This window comes from Myodes glareolus, chromosome 6, assembly GCF_982192425.1.
Source record: "Myodes glareolus chromosome 6, mMyoGla1.1, whole genome shotgun sequence".
Taxonomy (NCBI): Eukaryota; Metazoa; Chordata; class Mammalia; order Rodentia; family Cricetidae; genus Myodes; species Myodes glareolus.
Window position 1 is genome coordinate 111,023,600 of NC_142031.1, and position 6,000 is coordinate 111,029,599.

The 6,000-nt window shown below is 48.1% G+C and overlaps 1 protein-coding gene across 2 annotated transcripts in view; it reads right to left on the reverse strand.

Annotated features, from left to right (window-relative positions):
• The window catches only part of Pals2 (protein associated with LIN7 2, MAGUK p55 family member), a 97,328-nt gene extending 92,788 nt beyond the window's left edge, over window positions 1-4,540 (reverse strand). The window contains exon 1 of one of the 2 annotated variants that reach the window (XM_085691085.2): window positions 4,391-4,540. The gene's annotated coding sequence lies outside the window, so the exon portion shown is untranslated. Of the gene's footprint in view, window positions 1-3,970; window positions 3,993-4,390 lie in introns of those variants that run through there. The other variant, XM_085691081.2, reaches the window with a different exon arrangement.
• Window positions 4,541-6,000: the final 1,460 nt, after the last annotated feature.

A 6,000-nucleotide genomic window follows, 5' to 3' on the forward strand; every position in this document is an offset into this window, starting at 1 on the left:
AGTCTTGGTTTATATTTGTATTCCGTATGAAGTTGAAAGTCTTAATATATGCACAATATAATTTGAATTTCTGTTTTGAGACTGTCCACGCCCTTTGCCTACTTGGGGTTAATCTCTTGCATAGTGGCTAGTTAAGTACCCTTTGCAGATTTAGGAAGTTAATCTTTCATCTTCAGTCGAATATGCAGCTATTTCTCCAGTTTCTTCATTGTCATCATGCTATTTTTAATTATTTCATGTCGTACTGATTCTTCTACACATACATCTTTCTTAAACTGTTTGTTTCATTCGCTTGTATATCCTTAAAAGAATGTTTTTTATACCTTTAGAAATGAAGATCAAATTAAAAAGTAAAGATAAAACTGCTTCAGGAATGACTGAGCACAGACCTTATCATGGGGTGTCTACTGGGATTACACATGGTTACAATGTACAACCAAGTTCTGATAACAACTAGTCTGTCAAACAAGGAATCACTCAGTACTGGCTGCTGTCTCCAGTTGCCTGCGCAGGTACTATAGAAATACAGAAGCTGCTGGCGGAGGAACAGAAAGTGCTCTTCTATAGCCAGCGAAGAGCAAGCCACACATTGTTCTAGAAACAAGGGGAGAATGGTAAGAAACCTATCCAGAAACAAGGAGTGTAAAAGAAAAAGCTGAAGATGAGGAGGCAAGTCAGGGTCAGGTCACATGCAGGAGCTAACAAGGAGTGGAAAGGATCTAAAAATAAACTTTAAACAAACAAACAAAAAAAAAACCCACTCACTGTCCCACCTTCAGTTCTAGTTCCACCTCAAACCTGGGACAACCTCAAAGGGTAGGCCTTTGGGAATCACCATCCCCAAGTATTTAAAACACTTAAGTGTCACTGGAATCTAGCAACAAATGATCATTTTACTATAAGCAGAAAAATGTCTCTTCTGGTATGCTACACTTAGAAAAGAAAAAGCGGGGCTGAAAAGATATCTTAGCAGTTAAGAGCCCTTGCTCCTCCTCCAGGACTAAAGTTCAGTTCCCAGCACCCATCTGGGATGGCTCACAACCATCTGTAAATCCACTTTCAGGGGATCCAATAGCCTCTCCTATCCTCCATGGGCATTCAGGCATACCCATACACATACAAAGTAAGTAATTTTTTGTTTTTTGTCTTTTAAGGCAGGGTTTCTCTGGCTGTCCTAGAACTTGTTTTGTAGACCAGGCTGGCCTTGAACTCATAGAGATCCACCTGCCTTTGCCTCCTGGATAAAAGGCGTGTGCTACCACCAAAAGGAAAGAAAAAAGGAATTTCTGGATAAAAGCAAAATCAAGATCTTAAAGGAAAATCGAAGCAATTTAGAAAGATGGGAACTACTCTAAATTGTTAGTCATTATGTGAATGAATGTACCATGAAAGAGATTTGAGAAAGGTCTCTGAGTTGTTCTATAATTAAGGAAGGTCATAAAAGCTAACTTTTCTCTAACCTGTTAAAAATGCATTTTATTTTATTTCCTGAGCTCACTCTCTAAAATGGCCACAACAAAGTTAAATATTATCCGAAAAGAGAATGCAGGCTTTATTACACTGGGTAAGAATAATCGTAACTTCCCAGGACTCTGCCAGAAGACTGTCTTTCCTTCTGTAGGGAAATGAATGTAAATTTAACTACAAGGGATGTTTTGATACCTCCTCCTCTAAAAGCATTCAAAAGGAGATCTATCTGCTTTAAAAGGTTTGGAATTAGTATACTTCAAACAGGAGTGATGATCTCTCCAGATCCTTCAAGACAACTAATATCTGTGTACATTAAACAAGTAATTAAACCTACACTACTTTCTAAGATTAATGCTGGTAAAAATCCGATCTCTGAAAGCTAGAATGCATTCATGAATCTTTCATGGTTATTTAGTTAGCCCATTTAACAGTAGTTCAAAAAGTACACTGTTAATAACAGTCTGTAAGGAGAGGTACTTTGTGAGTAAAGTGTGAGTTAAAGGAAAAGTCGTTCCACACTGAGATCAAGGTTCTGAATGCATCCTCCTCAGCATACTCTCAGGCAGCTTGGCAATATGCCCAGGGTGATTAGCAGCCAGTGCAAGCAGAGCAGGGATCCAGTTGAAAGGAACTGCAAAGGCTCCCCCAAGCGGTCACACACAAATAACAGCGAACATGGGGCAATCACTGTCGCTGCTTTTGAAGTTAAAACTCAAAATACTCTAAACAAAACTGATGCCTACAATTAGAGAGAAATGTAATCAAATACTAGTACCGCAATAGTAGAGAGGTCTTCTTCCATGCTTTAAGATGCGATGTTTATAAACAGAGAATTACTTTTGGAAGAAAGATGAAAACCTAACAGTAAAATAGAACTACAATAATTTTTCTCTATAATTTTCTAGGGAATTTTTCAGTGATGCTATAAACCTAACTTAGAATTTAGAGAAGTTCCTTTAAGCCGTCAGTCATCTGCACTGTCTGTAAATGACATAAAAATACAAATGGGTCTTCCTACCCCTCTCAGAATCTATTTTCTGGGTGTTTTAATCACCGAGAGTCTCTGACTAGCATGTGTACTCTACAGTTTGCAACTCTCTCAGCAATGATTTGCCACTGCCACCCACTTCTGATAAAGCTCAGATGTCCAAAATGTGCAGAGCATTTAATTAAAACATCTGTTGTCTTCTGCTAATCATCCATTATTCAGTGAAGTCTATATATGTATGGCAAATATTCACACAGGCAAGACGATTTTAAAACTTTATAAAACAGCTACCCTGAGTCTCATGATTGTCCTCCTTTTTTGATTTCAATCTCAAGCTTACAGGTGAAGGAGAGCGGAAGCAGCCTGAATATTCTAAAACAATTTCAGCATGAAATGAGCATCAGAAAAAAATTGAACTGCTCCCTCAAATACTTAAGAAAATTATAAAATCCAACATTTTTCCAGAAGAGAAACAAAACAGGATTCTGTCTTACATAGTGCTATCAGACTTAACTCCAACAGTTTGATTTTTTTACCTAGAAATTTTTTTTAAAAAAATGAAGATCTCACTATTCCAAGGTAGAAATGGAACTCACTGACAAAATTTACAAAAGACACACATCCTCCTACTTAGCCTGTAGTCTCCATAGGACAAACGGAGCAATTCCAAGTGATATCATTTGTGCATTATGTAACCCTAATTTAGAATAAAAGAAACATGAGCCTTAAAAAGCAATACATTTAAATATATGAAGGCTTTAAGATATAAACGACCTCAAAAATCAAATAACCCCCAAAGTTACTGAGGTACAGAGTAGTAAGGCCTCTGAACACAACACTATAACCAGGCCTAGCAGTTTCTCACAACTGCACAGCCTATGTCTGGTGCCTTGTTTGATCAGTGTACCAAAACTATCTCAGCCTCGGTAACGATGTACTACCTCACCTAACACATGAGACATTTGTAAGTCGTGCCCCCCCCCCCACCAAAAAAGATGATCTGAAAGACTACACAGGAAGAAATAGCTGCTAAATCATACTCCAAGAGAAGAGCAATTTAACGCATCCCGAATACTGTCAGCTATATTACAAGGAACCCATTCAGAAGGCTAAAGTAAAATTCCAAGAATTCCCAGGGGCGTAGGAAGAGAGTAAAAGCATGGCTAGTTTGACCTTAAGCGGCTGCTTTTTGAGTAATGCGGAGAATTTTCCAAGCCTCTCACCGACAGCCTTCGAGGCTCTTCCTCACCGTCTCCCTCCTCCCCAACTACAGAAATGCCCGCCCTAGAAGAGGGGAGTTGAATGACTGTTATCTCGGGCTGCGATCCTAGGAACTGGTAGCTTGAAAATAAAGTCCCGATGAAGTGTCAAAAAAAAAGTACCCCCGCAAGAAAAATAACAACAAAATCCACCCCAACCAATCCACAAGCTGTCACCGCGCTGTCGGATCTGCCATCTACGCCCCCCAGGTCCGCTGCCCGGTCGGCACACAAGGGAGGAAAAGGCAGGCACCTTTTCTGCTTCCAGACAAATGTGCCCAGGCTGCGAGAGCACGCGCTGAGCGGCGACCGCCCCCGCAGAGGCGTGTGCTCGCCCACGGCCACTTTGGCCAAACAACTGGAAACCTCGTGGCTCAGAAGTGGCAGCCGGAGTTACAACGAGCCGCCTCCCCGGGAATCTCCGGGCCCCCAAAGGTGTCAGTCAGAACCTCCCGCCCGCCCGCCCCGGTCCAAGCTGAAGCGCCAAAGCCGCAGAGGGAGGCGGCCGGCCCCGCCCGGAAGGGGCGGCCCGCGGGGGCGCGTGGGGGCGAGGGGCGCGGGCGGGACACGCCGTGGCTCCCGCGCCCAGGTGGCAGGGGCGGGGCCCGCGTGGCGTCTCCGGGCTGGGGCGCTCGAGCCGGCCGTTACCGCACCGCGTGGGGCCGCCACTCACCGGCTCGCACCTCGGCCGCCTCCGCGCCGCCGCTCCTCTCTTCAGCCGCGGGCGCCGCACAGCCCCATCTACCGACTCGGGGCTCGCGGTCGGGCGGGCGGCTCCCGCCGTCCCCGCCGGCCTCGCCCTCCGCCCGGCTCCGGGCGCCGCCGCTGCCCGCCGGCCCGCGCGGCCAGCTTCTCTCAGCCGCTCCACTCCCGCCGCCGCCGCCGCCGCCGCCGCCGGGGCGCGCTCCTCCTGGCCTCGCGCGTGCGCCGGACGCCAGGGAGCGCGCGGGCTCGTGCGCGCGGAGTCTCCCCCCCACCACCACCGCGCACCCGGTCTGGCCCCGCCCCTCGGCCGTGGCCCCGCCGCCAGGTGCTGCCGCCAGAGGGCCCCGCGGCCGGGTCCCCTAGGGTCGCCCTGGTCTGGCGCGCGTCCGCCGCGGTCTGTGTGAGCGGAGCGCGAACAGGCCGAGAGCCGCTCTGGCACAAAGGAGACGCGGGCGTCCTGGAGCCTGCGCTCGCTCCCCCCTCACACCCCTGGCTCGGAGGTGGACTTGGCGGGGGTATGGGTTTTCTCCCAGAGGCCCACCCCGAGAGTATGGCTCACACCCGACCAACGAAGGGGCCACTAGGTCGGTTCAGAGCGCGGGGGCTCGGGCGAGATCCTGAAGCGGGCTGAGCCAGACCCTCCCAAACATCTGGCCTTCCCAGACCTGGATGGAGTCGGTGTGCGGTGCCTCCAGCCGCGACCCTGCTTGGAGTCGGGTGATGGTTGATGGGTGCCCTCTCCAAAAGTGTCCTTTTGACAAGCGTGTAGCTTTAGTTTTTCAGCTGAAAGGAACTGAGCAGTTCAGAGTAGCAGCAGACGCTTCTGGCTAGAAACAGCCAGGCAGTGCGAGAGCTTCTCAAGCCCGCGGAGATGAGTGCGAGCCCGAAGAAGCTGTCGTGTTCTCCCTAAAACTGAAGCAAGTATTACATGTTCTCTCAATGGAACAACACGTGTCCTCAGTGGATGCAGAAAGTGCAAGTAAAACTCCTGTGACCATACATCCGGTGACTTCCCCTGTGTAGCCTCGCCTGGCTTCTGAGCAGCGTGCACAGCCCCTCCACGAACTGGCAACGAGATTCGGAGATGGACTTCCGAGACTAGATGCATTGTCTCCTCCGTGGGTGTAGGAGGCATGGAAAGGAGGCGGCGGGGCGGGGGCACTGACTCGCTGTATTAAGAGGGCCCCAGTGAGTTTTGTCTTTAGCGTCAACCAAGCATCAAAGATTAATTTACTCTGCCATGAGGATCATTAATTTTGCAAACCAACATGTAGGGGGACTTTGTAGAGCGTTAATTTAGAACCTTCTTTCCCAGAACAGCAAACCTGAGAAAGGGAAATTGGAAGCAATTAAGAAAAGTGGAGTGTGCCAAGGAGCACGAAGTGACTTTGAGTAGGTATTATGGCCCCTGGAGGCTAAACCTGCCTGGTGAACTGCTGGAGTGAGCCAGAAGCCCAGTGGTGTGGTAAGGCGTGGGCAAAAGGGCAGCGTGGTTATCCTCTCAAGATGGCTGGACTCTTCGGGTTTTCCTACTTTTCTGGATGCTCCGTGGCTCCTGCCTGCAGCACCCTACCCCAG